Source organism: Aotus nancymaae, unplaced genomic scaffold, assembly GCF_030222135.1.
Source record: "Aotus nancymaae isolate 86718 unplaced genomic scaffold, 86718_ANA_hifiasm-v0.15.2.pri h1tg000072l, whole genome shotgun sequence".
NCBI classification, from domain to species: domain Eukaryota; kingdom Metazoa; phylum Chordata; class Mammalia; order Primates; family Aotidae; genus Aotus; species Aotus nancymaae.
Window position 1 is genome coordinate 10,857,171 of NW_026988487.1, and position 15,143 is coordinate 10,872,313.

General features: G+C 43.2%; 1 long non-coding RNA gene across 1 annotated transcript in view; it reads right to left on the reverse strand.

Moving 5' to 3' along the window:
- Positions 1-3,086: 3,086 nt before the first annotated feature.
- Positions 3,087-15,143, reverse strand: part of LOC135270971 (uncharacterized) — a 41,724-nt gene continuing 29,667 nt past the window's right edge. The window contains exon 3 of the long non-coding RNA XR_010339129.1: positions 3,087-3,699. This is a non-coding gene — a long non-coding RNA (uncharacterized LOC135270971). The remainder of the gene's footprint in view (positions 3,700-15,143) is intronic.

The following is a 15,143-nucleotide window of genomic DNA, read 5'->3' on the forward strand; positions in this document are numbered from 1 at the left end:
CGGCCCCTCCAAAATGGCGCCTTTATCAGCTCGGCGCACGGATATGGGGGGGAGACAGAGGAAGAGAAGCGGAAGGAAACAGCGATTCGATTCCAACACGCACGCGCGGGAGCGCAACGGATGCTGCGAAGACTACGCTCAACGCACGCGCACGCACGCCCGACGTCACCCTCCGCATGAAAGGAGAAAAAAAGTTCCCCGCGTTGCCGGCTTGGGGTGGTTTTCGAATCGAGTGACTAGCCGTTTGGTAAAAGATAAATAAACAACTCTCGCTAAAGGAGCTAGTCTTCCAGGTCGGGTCTTGAAGGACAGTCAATTTCCCTAGGAATGAGGATCTCCGAAAGCAACTCGGCGCCTTGAAAGGACTTGGTGAAACCTAGCCTAGAGCCTTGTCCCACCATGCTCTGCGGCGATAACGGCCTTTGGCGGGAAAGAGTCTCGGGGGCGGGGCCAAAGGGGGAGGGACCGGGCGGTTGCTCCGGAAACCCAGGCATCCTTGTAGAGTGCGTCTAGCTCAGAGCTGAGTTGCCGTTGGAGAGCTGGGGTGTTGGTTTGGCTTCCCTCCCCTCCTGCGAACAGGGCGTGGCTGCTTAGACAATTAGATTTGTCTAATTTAGCAAAACCGATTTCGATTCCTAAATAAATCCTCTTCACTAAGTACCGTTCCACCTTCTCAGAACTTTGCATAGCTCAGTTCAGCACTCCTTGTGCTAGTCGCGGTGGGTGGGTAGTAGCCCGACTGGCAACCTGGTACTAGCTATCCGGAAGGGATGAAAACACCGTACCGCCTCTGGGACCCACACCTCTATATCTCTTGTTAATCGCCTATCCGTGGGACTAGCGCAGAAGACTTGCAAAATTAATTGTTTCTGTTGTTTCCTTCAAATAACGAGAAGGAAGAATGGGTACGTGTGTGCAGTCCTGGTTTCAAAAGTTTCCCCTAAAAGTTACTGATATACCAGGTTTTGAAACTACCAGTCCTCTCGGGTAATAAAATGGAGCAAAATGGATGTGAGAACCGTAACCACTAGAGACCGCGGTTGCTACTCAGGACTGTGATCCTACTTGCCTGCAGTCTTGGGAGATAACATTTTACATTTTTTTCCGATGTCTGAAATCTGGATTTTTATGTTAAATCCTGAGATTTTTAAGGTAATGAATTCAAATTAAAATCAGGCTGGGCGTGGTAGCTCACGCCAGCACTTTGACGGGCGGGTCACATTGAGGTCAGTAGTTCAAGACCAGCTTGGCCAACATGGTGAAAACCCATCTCTGCTTAAAAAATAAAAAGCCAGGCGTGGTGGCGGGCGCCTGTAATCCCAGCACTTTGGGAGGCCGAGGCAGGCGGACAGATCACAAGGTCAGGAGTTTGAGGCCAACCTGGCCAATATGGTGAAAGCCCTTCTCTACTAAAAATACAAAAATTAACTGGGCGTGGTGGCACGTGCCTGTAGTCCCAGCTACTCAGGAGGCTGAGGCAGGAGAATCGCTTGAACCCAGGAGCAGAGGTTGCAGTGAGCCGAGATTGAGCCACTGTACTCCAGCATGGGCGACAGAGTAGACTCCGTCTCGAAAAAAGAAAAAGAAAAAAATCAATTTGAAATAAGCAGGAATGCTTGGTCTTGTGTCTGTGGACCCTCAATATATGCACAGATGACCTTCGGTAGTCGAACTTTCTGTAATATTTTCCAAAATTATATGCATGTGTACATCTACAAAAATATATGCATGTGTGTACTCTTTTTCTAGGAAGAGGATTTGAAATTTTAATCAAATTCTTAAAGGAGTCCATAGATCCCAAAAGGGAAAAGAACTGTGTGTGTGTGTGTGTGTGTGTGTGTGTGTATACATACATATATATATATATTATATATATTTTCTTTTTTTTTTTTGAGACAGAGTTGCCTTCTATCACCCAGGCTGGAGTGCAATGATGTGATCTCAGCTCACTGCAACCTCTGCTTCCCTGGCTCAAGCCATTCTTGTGCCTTAGCCTTCCAAGTAGCTAGAATTACACACATGTGCCACCATGCCCAGCTAATTTTTGTATTTTTGGTAGCTGGTATTACAGGCATGAGCCACCATGCCCGGCTAATTTTTGTATTTTTAGAAGAAATGGGATTTTGCCATGTTGGCCAGGCTGGTCTCGAACTCCTGGCCTCAAGTGATCCACCGGCCTCAGCCTCCCAAAGTGGTGGGATTACAGGCATGAGCCCCTGAACCCGGCCAATTTTTTTTTTTTGAGACAGGGACTTGCTCTGTCATTCAGGATGGAGTGCAGTGGTGCAATCACAGCTCACTTCAGCCTCAACCTTCTGGACCCAAGCGATCTTCCCACCTCAGTCTTCTAAGTAGCTGGGACTACAGCTACAAAAAATACAAAAATCAATCTGAAATGTTGGTACTGATTTTTGTATTTTTTGTAGTGATGGGGTCTTGCCATGTTACCTAGGCTGCTCTGGAACTCCTGAAGTCATGTGATCCTCCCGTCTCAGCCTCCCAAAATGGAGGGAACTACAGGTGTGAGCCACTGTACCTGGCCAGGGCCAGAGCCTGATTTTTTTTTTTTTTTTTTAATGAGGTGACCAAAAAAGATACTATTTCAACAAATTTACTGTTTCTAGCATTGTTCCATTAAGTGAGTGGCAGAAAAGAGGAGAGTTCTAAAAAACTTGCAGCCTGTTGATTCTTTTATTCAGCAGTTATTTGCTGGACACATTTTCTTTCTGTTCTTTTCTCCATCAATTTAAATTTATACAGGCAAACCTTATGTTAATTAATAATAAGCCAATAGTAACCGAAGTGATAACTGAAATCAGTAGTTTATAATTGGATAGTTCATTTTAAGAAGGGATAAAGGGCCGAGTGTGGTGGCTCCCGCCTGTAATCCCAGCACTTTGGGAGGCCGAGGTGGGCAGATCACAAGGTCAGGAGTTTGAGACCAGCCTGGCCAACATGATGAAACTCCGTCTCTACTAAAGTTACAAAAAATTAGCCGGGCAGACCCCTGTAATCCCAGCTACTCAGGAGGCTGAGGCAGGAGAATCGCTTGAACCTGGGAGGCAGAGGTTGCAGTGAGCAGAGATCGAGCCATTGCACTCCAGCCTGGGCGACAAGGTGAGCAGAGTGAGACTTCTTGTTCTGTCACCCATGCTGGAGTACAGTGGCAGGATCTTGGCTCACTGCAACCTCCTTCTCCTAGGTTAAAGCAATTCATGCCTCAGCCTCCCCAGTAGCTGGGACTACAGGTGTGTGCCACCACACCTGGGTAATTTTTGTATCTTTAGTAGAGATGGGATTTCACCATGTTGGCTAGGCTGGTCTCGAACTTGTGACCTCAAGTGATCTGCCCACTTTGGCTTCCCAAAGTGCTAGGATTACAGGCATGAGCCACCATGCCCAGCCTGAATTTGCTTTGATTTCTTGTCCGTCTAATTTAACACAGTCATTTCTCATTTTGTTCAGTTTAGCAGAATACAAAATAGAACTGAATTGAGAGTGAATAGGACATTCTTATTTCTCTTTTGGTATCTTTTTTTTCTATTTGAATGTAACCAACTGTTCAGGAGTTGATGATGAGGTCAGTATATGGCAGGAAAAGTCTTGACAGCTGTTTTATCAGGTCTCCCAGGATGGCGTTAGCTTGGTGATGATTACAATTAAGGCTGTTACCGGTTGTCCAGAGTTAACGTATTTCAGCTGACAAGAGTAAAACATCAAAAAAGCAAATAAACAATTTATTTGGAAATAAGAACAAAACAAGGTGAATCATTTTGAGGGATATTTCATTCAGATCATGGTGATACTTGATAAATGATCGCTGCCCCACCACGAAGTATTTCTCTCAAAGACAGGAAAATTCATAGCCTCTGGATTCTGTGTCTCTGTTCCTTGGACAGTGCTGGGTAAAGACTGGCAATTCTCTTTCTACAGGCTAATCGTCACACATTTCTTTAAACAATATACTAGATGGTTGATTCTTTTTGTGATGAGCAAATTACACCTACTTCTAGTTTTGCCTCCTAAGATTACATCCTCATCTTAATTGGATTTTGAGGGTTTTCTAAACTCCTTAGTAATACATTCACTGGCAATTTTATGGATTTCTCTCACCAACCAGCTGATTTAGTAAGTATGGACTTTACCAACTTCACTGTTGGAAGCAACCTAATTTTTAACCCTGTTGTGTGGAGGAAAAGTTACTTACTCCAAGAGAAACTTTTTAAATACTTTTGATTCAATCCAGTAATCTCAGGAGGAGACTTTTCAAAAGTTCATGGAAAATGCGTATTATGAATAAATCATGCATGGATTTCAAAATTGTTTTACACCAAAATAAACTCATACTAACTTGTTATAACATGTATGAACAGGAACTAGTTTGAGGTACTAAGAAGGATAAGACATATGTTTGAAAAGAGCCCCTATCAAAGCAACATGTACTCTGCTAAAATTGAAGCAAGGACAAACATCAAAGTTATGGCGAACCTTTGGTGAAAGAATGGTGAAATCATTAATTCTTTACAAAAAGTCTATGGGCACAATGCCTCAAAGAAATCAGTATTTTATAATTGGAGAGTTCATTTTAAGAAAGGATGAGACAGTGTTGAATAGGAAGCCTGCAGTGGCAGACAACCCACAGCAGTTTGCAAGGAAAAAATTAATCTTGTCATGCTTGAAGGAAATAATGTGTACAGTGGTCCATTTCCAGGACAAAATGCCTTACCTCGGCTTAGGTCAGCAAACTACAGAAGAAACGGGACATACTAGTCTCCTGCTTGGATGACCAATGCCTGCTTGTCAGTCTCCCTCTTCCTCCCACATTTCTTTCCCTTCTTAGTTGCCTTTACCCAAACTAAAAAAGTTGAGTCTAAAATGAAAGTTTACTAGTCTGCAAAATAGCTCACTTTGCTCTTATCAGCCTGCCCAGCTACTTAGGTCATAAGTTAAACACTTGAAGAGCACCTGAGCTAACTAGGATTGCAATGCATTGTGGGCTGCAATAAAATGCAGCAAGACAACCCTAAAAAAAAAAAACATCTAAAACCCCTGCCTAATAATCAATAGGTGACATCTGGGGAAGATTGTGACTCCATAGTACTCAGCCTATGAGAAACCCGGGGAGGGACCTGCACACTAGGGGATAAGTTGTTTGTTAAAACTGTGCTGGGCCCGGTGCTGTGGCTCATATCTATAATCACAGCATTTTGGAAGGCCGAGGTGGGTGGATCACCTTATGTCAGGAGTTCAAGACCAGCCTGGCCAACATGGCAAAACTCCATTTCTACTAAAAATATAAAAATTGGCTGGGTGCAGTGTCTCACACCTCTATTCCCAGCACTTTGGGAGGCCGAGGTGGGTGGATCACAAGGTCAGGAGTTTGAGACTGGCCTGACCAACATGGTGAAACCCTGTCTCTACTAAAAATAAAAACATCAGCTGGGTATGGTAGCACACGCCTGTAATCCCAGCTACTTGGGAGGCTAAGGCAGGATAATCACTTGAGCCCAGGAGGCAGAGGTTGTAGTGAGCCGAGATCGTGCCACTGCACGCCAGCATGGGCTACAGAGTGAGATTCTGTCTCAAAAAAAAAAAAAATTATCCAGGCTTGGTGGTTGACGCCTATAATCCTAGCTACTTGGGAGGCTGAGGCAGGAGAATCGCTTGAAACTGGGAGATGGAGGTTGTAGTAAGCTGAGATCATGCCACTGCACTACAGCCTGGGTGACAAGGGCAAAATTTCATCTCAAAATAAAAAAGACACCCAATCTTGCAAGACCATCCTTAAAAGTCTCACTTTTGCTGTCCTCTGGGTCTCTGAGTTCATTCTTTGGGTTTGTACGGGTAAGTTTGTTTCTCACATGCTCACATAGGAGATAGCCAACAATTAATAGCAGAAACCAAAATGAACCAACACCATAGACATCTCAGTTGGGTTGGTTTACACAGTTCTAACTGAAAAATTTAATCTGAGCAAATTTTCCACTCAAAGGTTACTAAAACTGTACAACAGATCAGCTGCACACAACAGCAGTGCTTTCTATGGAGATTTTAAACAAGTGCGATCAAGATCCCGAAGCATTTCTTTGAAGAATTTTAACAGGAGATAAAACATGGCTTTACCAGTACAATCCTGAAGGCAAAGCACAACCACAACAATGGATACCAGGAGGTGGAAGTAGTCCAGTCAAAGCAAAAATGGACCAGTCCCAGAGCAAAGATCGTGACACCAGTTTTTTTTGGCTGCTCAAGGCATTTTGCTTGTTGACTTTCTGGAATGAATAATAATGTGCTTATTATGAGAATAAACAGATATTATAAGAAAGTTAGCCAAAGCTTTAGCAAAAAAAAAAAAAAAAAACTGCCCAGGAACGCTTCACCAGAGAGTTCCCCACCATGACAATACTGCTCATTCCTCTCATCAAGCAAAGGCAGTTTTGCAAGAGTTTTGATGGGAAATCATTAAGCATCCACAGTCTTATTTTATTTATTTATTTTGAGATGGAATTTTGCTCTTGTTGCCCAGGTTGGAGTGCAATGGTGGGATCTTGGCTCACTGCAACCTATACCTTCTGGGTTCCAGTGATTCTCCTGTCTCAGCCTCCTGAGTAGCTGGGATTATAGGCATCTGCCACTACACCCAGCTCATTTTTGGCATTTTTTTTTAGTAGAGACGGGGTTTTACCATGTTGACCAGGATGGTCTTGAACTCCTGACTTCAGGTGATCCTCCTGTCTTGGCTTCCCAAAGTTCTGGGATTACAGGCATGAGCCATGCTCCTGGCCCACCTAGCAGTCTTTATTTGACTCCTTCTGACATATTTTTGTTTCCTAATCTTTAAAAATGTGTAAATGGCATTTTTTTTTTAATAATGTGAAAAAGGGCTGGGCCTGGTGGCTCACACCTGTAATCCCAGCACTTTGGGAGGCCAACGCAGGCAGATCACCTGAGGTCAGAAGTTCAAGACCAGCCTGGCCAACATGGTGAACCCCTGTCTCTACTAAAAATACAAAAAAAAAAAAAAAAAAAAAAAAAAAAAAGCTCAGTGTGGTGGCACATGGCTGGAATCAGCTACCCGGGGGACTGAGGTGAGAACTGCTTGAACCCGGGAGGTGGAGGTTGCAGTCAGCCTTGATCGCTCCACTGTACTCCAGCCTGGGCAACAGAGTGAGACTCCATCTCAAAAAACAAAGTGAAAAAGAATACATTGACATGGTTAAATTCCCAGGACCTGAAGTTCTTTAGGGATGGACTAAATGGCTGCTATCATTACTTACAAAAGTGTCTTGAGCTTGATGGAAATTTTATGGAGAAAAAGTTTTTATTTTTATATTTTAATTCCATTTTTTTCTATAAACTTCTTGAAACTCCCTCATATTAGTGTCAGCACCATACTTTACACTGGAAATGATTACTTGCGGGGTAGGAGAAGAAAGAAATTCGGAGTCAACTGCTGTAAGAGCTGAAATCACAAGACACAATTTTTCAGTGATTTGCTTACTACTCAAAACTCCACCTGTGGTGATAGTTACATAACTGTGCATATATTTAAAATCATGAATTGTTTACTTAAAGCAGATGAATTGTATGGTATGTAAATTATGACTTAATAACATTGTTTTGTTTTTTTAATGACTGGGGGGAATAAACCTCTGTATCTCCACCATCAGCAAAATCTCTCTCCAGTATCATTCCTCCAAATGTATTATTGGGAGTAGGGGAAGTCCAAGAGTAATTTGCTATGAAATATGGCTTTCCTAATCTGGAAACTCTGTTTCAAACATTTGTTGTGCCAATCCCTACTGTTTTCTGTGCAGATAACTGTTATTTTTACTACTAGGTAGAGAGACACTTAGAAAGTTGGGAATACCACTCGATTCCGCTGTGTACAGGAGTTTACTTCCAGAAATAATTCACTTGGAAGATTCTCTGTTCCCTTGCACCACTTGATTCAGGGATAAATATTCTCTGAAAAGGAAAGAAACCATGTATTTTAAATTTTCATTTTTATTTGTCTCATCTTCCCTAGTAGGCTATGTTGAGGACAGATTTCTGCTGTAACTTCCTTTATTATTAGTACATTATCTGTTAAAAATGAGTATTATTGACTACCAACTGCTCTTTGAAAAAGGTGGGAAGTTAGGTGAGCAGAATATTGTTTCTATGGAAACTTAATCATGTTGCTGTCAGTGAATAGACACAATGGGTACAAGAATTGTTTTTCTTTTCTTTTTTTTATTTTGAGATGGAGTCTTTTTCTGTTGCCCAGGCTGGAGTGCAATGGCACAATCTCGGCTCACTGCAACCTCTGCCTCCCGTGGTCAAGCGATTCTCCTGCCTGGGATTCTAGGTGCATGCCACCACATCCGGCTAATTTTTGTATTTTTTATAGTTAGTAGTTTTTTAATAATTAGTAATACCAGCTACTCGGGAGGCTGAGGCAGGAGAATCACTTGAAACCAAGAGGTGGAGGTTTCAGTGAGCCAAGATCACACCATTGCACTCTAGCCTGGGTGACAGAGCAAGACTCTGTCTTAAAAAATATATATATATATGAAAAGATGTATTTTCACTATGTTTTTCTTTTCCTATTACTATTATAACTTGCTCTCCCCCTCTTTCTGCTTAGTTCTTTCTTTTTAAAATCAAACTCCAATTCAAATTGTACATTTCCTAATCAGAGTAGGTGGCTCTTTAAGGTCCTATAAAAACATTCTGCAGATATGCTATATATATATTTTTTTTTTTGAGGTGGAGTCTTGCTCTGTCAGCCAGGGTGGAATGCAGTGGTGCAATCTTGACTCACTCTTACCTCCACCTCCCTGGTTCGAGCAATTCACCTGCCTCAGCCTCCTGAGTAGCTAGGATTACAGGTACACATCACCATACCCAGCTAAGTTCTTTTTGTATTTTTAGTAGAGACGAGTTTTCACCATGTTGGCCAGACTGGTCTCAAACTCCTGACCTCAGGCAATCAGCCTCCCAAAGTACTGGGATTACAGGTGTGAGCCACTGCGCCTGGCCAAAGATATGCTTTAATTGCTAAAAATGCTACCTTTGTTTTTGTGATTCTTTTTTTTTTTTTTTTTTTTTTTTTTTGAGACTCTGTCTCGCTCTGTTGCCCAGGCTGGAGTGCAATGGCACAATCTCTGCGCACTGCAACCTCTGCCTCCCGGGCTCAAGCAGTTCTCCTGCCTCAGCCTCTGCATAGCTGGGATTACAGGCACGCGCTAGCACGCGCCACCTTGCCCAGCTAATTTTTTTTTTTAAAGACGGAGTTTCACCATGTTGGTCAGGCTGGTCTTGAACTCCCTATCTCAAGTGATCTGCCTGCCTTGGCCTCCAAAGTGCTTGGATTACAGGCATGAGCCACCACTCCCGGCTAGCCCAGCTAATTTTTGTATTTTTAATAGAGATGGAGTTTCACCATGTTGCCCAGGCTGGCCTTGAACTCCTGACCTCAGGTGATACACCCATCTTGGCCTTCCAAAGTGCTGAGATTACAGGCATGAGCCACTGCACCTGGCCGTTTTTGTGATTCTTATACTGTGAATTCTATATAAATGTTAGCTATCTTTATTAATAGTAATAGTGGTATTCTATGTTACTGCTGCTATCAAGCATGTTAGAAAATTTAATTTTAATAAATTTTTTAGTTTGAAGTTTTGAGTATGTGACAGTTTTTCCTCTTTACTGTTTTAAAAGGTATTCTAGATTAGGTGAGCCAAAAACCTCTGAGAATTGCTTTTGTATATTTACTTGCAGAACCATTTAGGAGCTTACTAGACCTAGAGCACTGGATCAGCAAACTATAGACCTCTGACCCATGGCCTGTTCTTTGGAATGCCCATGAGTTAAGAATGTTTTTTACATTTTTCAATGGTTTAAAAAAAACATACAAAAGAATAATATTTTGTGCATGTGAAAATTATATGAGAATCAAATTTCAGTGTCCATATGTAAGTTTTACGCAGCCATGCCCACTTGTTTACATATTGTCTATGGCTGGTTTTATACCACAAAGGCAGAGTAGTTGCAACAAAGACTTCATGGCTCTCAAGCCTACAATATTTACTATCTGGCCCTTTACAGAAACAATTTGTCAACCCCTTATCAAAAGGAAAATAATAACCTGCTTTTGTCATTTGTGCTTAACCTCATTCAAATATTCACCTTTGTCATGCATGTCCTTTTCCTCTTGCAGATGTTTCTGTCATGGGTAATATATTAATAGTCGCAAACATAAATAATGAACCTTTCCAAGTGATAAGTTGCTTACATGTGTTTCATCAGCCACTACTATAGTTCAGTGATAAGTTACTGATAGCTGGTGGAAAGAAATTCTCCTGCCCATCTGCCCTGCCTAGAAGAGGAGGTGTGGCTTTACTGCTGCTGGATTTTTTTAATTTTATTTCTTTTTTTTTTTTTTAAGTCTAGGGTTGATCAAAATTGCTCAATGATGGCAGGTTTCTGTAACCATTCTTGCATTGAAGTAATGTGGCACACAATGAGTCCATAACAGGTTTTGTTCTAAGTAAATATTAGTGTCCACTCACTATGGAATTTGCAGATGAAATTTCCAAAATGTTCATATTGTTTTTCTACAGTTCTGGGATCACTCACTCTCAGGCTGGTCCTGGTGCCACCACCCTGGCCCCAGGAGGCTCCTAGATGTGTTTACAGTTCAGACCCACGTCCAGGGGGTCCTTCTTTGCCTCCCGTGTGTCTCCATGTGGCCAGGAGCCACCCTGCTCACCAGCTACAATTCACTCCAAGTTAATTTCTACTCTATCAAATTCAGACGCTAAGGGATAAAAAAAATCTTTCCCCTAGCTCTGAGTCTTCAGTTTTTTGGAGATCAGCCTGGGAAACATAGCAAGATCCTGTACACACACACACACACACACACACACACGCACATACAAACACACACAACTAGGGAGGCACATGCCGGTAGTTTTAGCTACTCAGGAGGCTCACATGGGAGGATCACTGGAGCCCAGAAGTTCCAGGCTGCAGTAAGCTGTAATTGCACCTGCACTCCAGCCTAGCAAGAGAGTGAGACTGTGTCTGGAAAAAAAAATTTTTGCATTCAGAAAAAAAGCTTTCTTTATCTTTTCCCAAGATGAATGAGTGTTGCTTTTAATTTGTGCAACTAAAGAGCCCCCTTAGGTAGACTTCCTAACACAAAAGAAACAGTCTGCTCTAAAGGATTATTCATGTCTTCCACCTCTGTAGATACGGTAACTGCTTATCACCTTACTATACATTTTCTTAGCCTCAACTAAATCCAGGCTAGAAAAAATTACAGGCATTTGCCTGTTAATAATGTTAAGTCATACTTCTAGTGAGCTTCTTTCTTTTCTTTTTTTTTTTTTTTTGAAACAGAGCTTCACTCTTGTTGCCCAGGCTGGAGTACAATGGCACCATCTCTGCTCACCGCAACCTCCTCTTCCCGGGTACAAGTGATTCTCCTGCCTCAGCCTCCTTAGTAGCTGGGATTACAGGTATGCGCCACCACATCCGGCTAATTTTGTATTTTTAGTAGAGACAGGGTTTCTCCATGTTGGTCAGGCTGGTTTCGAACTCCTGACCTCAAGTGATCCACCTGCCTCAGCCTCCCAAAGTGCTGGGATTACAGGTGTGAGCCACTGCTCCTGGCTTCTCTAGTAAGTTTCTTATAAATTCTTAATTACTTTGCAAATGCACATATGAAAATCTGGGGCTCTATTTACATTTCCAATCTGACAGTATAGGTTTAAAATTATCTAGTTGCAGTTAAGAAAATATACTTCTCTAGAAATTCATACAGGAATTTGTATTCAACTATTTGAATGCTAAAGCCATGCCCCAACAGATTCAGTCTTCCCCAGAGAACATCAATCATTGTTGAGACTTTGTCTAAATAAAGTGCTTGTTTGGGAGACTGGGTGACATGGTGAAACCCCATCTCTACAAAAAATACAAAAATTAGCCAAGCATGGTGGTGAGTGCCTGTGGTCCCAGCTATTTGGGAGGCTGATGTGGGAGGATTGCTTGGACCTGGGAGGTGGAGGTTGTAGTGAGCCAAGATTGCACCGCTGCCCACCAGCCTGGGCGACAGAGCAAGACCCTGTCCAAAACAAAACAAAAAATACTTGTTTGGGGATGGTATAACTTAATAGAGGTTCTCACCAAGCATAGTTTGCACTGTACTAAGTTACTAATATTAAAACAGTTTCCAAGGTTTACACTACTGTAAACAGAAAATAAAGATACCTATTATCAGTCAGCTTCTGCTAGGTAAGGCTGCAGTAATAACTCCAAACATCTCAGTGGCTTAAGAAAATAACTAACGTCTACTTCTTGCTTATGTTACATATTGGCAGCCACAAGTTGGCAGAGGCACAGTCCGTGTATCTTATCACTAAAAGGCATGATGCTGCAGTGGAAAGATGGGCTTTGAACAAGATGGATTTGGGTTTAAATCCCCAATACCACTTCCTACTTGTGTGATCTTGCACAGCTCTCTTAACTTACTTAAGCCTCTTTCTTCATCTAATAAATGGGGACATTAATAGCACTTATAAAGCTGTTGTGAAGATTAAATTAAATAACATGGAAATCAACTAGCCGTAGAGTGCCCTGCACATAGTAGCACTCTATGCGCTGCACTACTCTGTGCCCTGCACCATAATAAACAGTGCTTCTTATTCAGGCTGCAAAAACTTATTCCCTTGCTTTTCAACATTTGTGGTTAGACTGATCAACTTTACTGTTCTTCAGAGGAAGGAATAAGATGTGAAATTCAGGTCAGTCTGTCTTATGACTAATTAGATATTGTAAGGCTGGACACAGTGGCTCATGCCTGTAATCCCAGCACCTTGGGAGGCCGAGGCAAGCAGATCACTTGAGATCAGGAGTTCGAGACCAGCCTGACCAACATGTTGAAACCCCATTTCCACCAAAAATACAAAAAATTAGGCAGATGTGGTGGTGTGTGCCTATAATCCCAGCTACTCAGGAGGCTAAGGTGGGAGAATCGCTTGAACCCAGGAGGCAGAGGTTGCAGTTAGCTTGGATTGTGCCATTGCACTCCAGGCTGGGTGACAGAGCAAGACTCTGTCTCAAAAAAAATTTAAAAAAATATGGATAAATAGCTTAGTGGGAAAGTTTGAAGTTCTTGCCTAAATTGAGGTTTTTGTTTTGTGTTTTGGGGGTGGAAATATGGCCTGTGTTGAAAAAAAAGTTGAGAAATTCTTTCCATATTTTACATACCGAAACAGATGTGTCCCTGGCTACAGAGGACTTGACCTCTAATGCTACCACTGGAGGAAATATGATGTAGCTCTTTGGCCTAAGTTTCCAAAGAATATCTCCCTACTGGAAAAGCTCACAGAACGGTAAAACCTCCTGATTAATGTAAGGTTTTTCTCTGTTGCTTGGGGCTTATGTATGTGGGATTTTTGTTGTTCTTTGTCTGAGACAGAGTTTCACTCTTGTCGCCCAGGCTGGAGTGCAGTGGTTGGATCTCAGCTCACTGCAACTTCTGCCTCCTGGGTTCAAGTGATTCTTCTGCCTCAGCCTCCCAAGTAGCTGGGGCTACAGGCGCCTGCCACCATGCCCAACTGCTTTTGGTATTTTTAGTAGAGATGGGATTTTGCCATGTTGGGTAGGCTGGTCTTTAACTCCTGACGTCAGGTGACCCACCAGTCTCAGCCTCCCAAAGTGCTGGGATAACAGACGTGAGCCACCATTCCTGGCCTTTTTTTTTTTTTCTTGGAGAAGGGGTCTCACTCTCACCCAGGCTGGAGAGCAGTGGTTCAGTCTCTGCTCACTGCAGCCTTAAACTCCCGGGCTCAAGAGATCCTCCCGCCTCGGCCTCCCGAGTAGCTAGGACTACAGGAGTGCTCCACCACACTGGGCTAGTTTTTGTATTTTTGTAGAGATGGGGTTTTTCTATGTTAGCCAGGCTGGTCTGGAGCTCCTGGGCTCAAGCATTTCAAGATCTGCCCACCTTGGCCTCCCATAGTTCTGGGATTACAGGCATGAGCCACTGTGCCTGGCTCAGCTGTACTTTTTAAAGTCTAAGAGGAGGCTGGGCATAGTGGCTCATGCCTGGAGTCCCAATAATTTGGGAGGCCGAGATGGGCAGATTGCTTGAATCACTTGAGCCCAGGAATTTGAGACCAACCTAGCCAACATGGCAAAACCTTGACTCTACTAAAAATACAAAAATTAGCCAGGCATGGTGTTTCACACCTGTAATCCCAGATACTCAGGAGGCTGAGGTGGGAGAATCACTTGAACCTGGAAAGGCAGAGGTTGCAGTGAGTTGAGATGGTGTCACTGCACTCCAGCCTGGGTGACAGAACAAGACCTGGTCTCAAAATAAGAAAAAGAGAGAGAAAGAGAGAAGGAAAGAAAGGGAGGGAGGGAGGGAAAGAGAAAGAAAGGAAAGGAAGGAAAGGAAGGAGGGAGGGAGGGAAATAAAGAGAAAGGAAGAAAAAGAGAAGAGAGAAGAAAGAGAAGAAAGAAAAGGAAGAAAGAGAGAGGATAAGAGGAGGCCAGGCACAGTGGCTCATGTGAGGCTGAGGTGGGTAGATCAGTTGAGGTCAGGAGTTCTAGACTACCCTGGCCAACATGGTGTAAACCCTGTCTCTACTAAAAATACAAATCTCTCGGGAGAGAGATCCAAGATGGCTGATCACTAGCAGCTCAGGATTGTAGCTCTCAGTGAAAGCACAGAGAACGAGAGGATGCCACACTTTCAGACGAATTTTTGTTGCTCACGGACCAGAAGATTCCCAGCAGAGGAGCCCCACAGGTCGCCAGCGCAACTCTTGTGGCCGGCGCGGCAGTTTTGCTGGTGCCTCGGCGTGGCAGTTCTTGGGGCAGAGTGAGCGGGACTGGGTCCCCTTTTGGCTGATGTTGTTTGGAGCTCTGGGAAGACAGAGTCGCCTATTCAGCTGATTGAAGGACGGACTTAAGAAGGGAGCCAGACCGGAGAGTCCCAGGCAGAAAAGCACCATCAATCTTAACACCGCTGTTTTGGCCGGCGCACTGGATTGCTCAGATTTCAGCGCTGGGAATCAACAAGCTGGATGTCCACTCAGAGACCTAATTTGAAAGTCAGTAATCACAAAGACGACAGGTGGATAAAT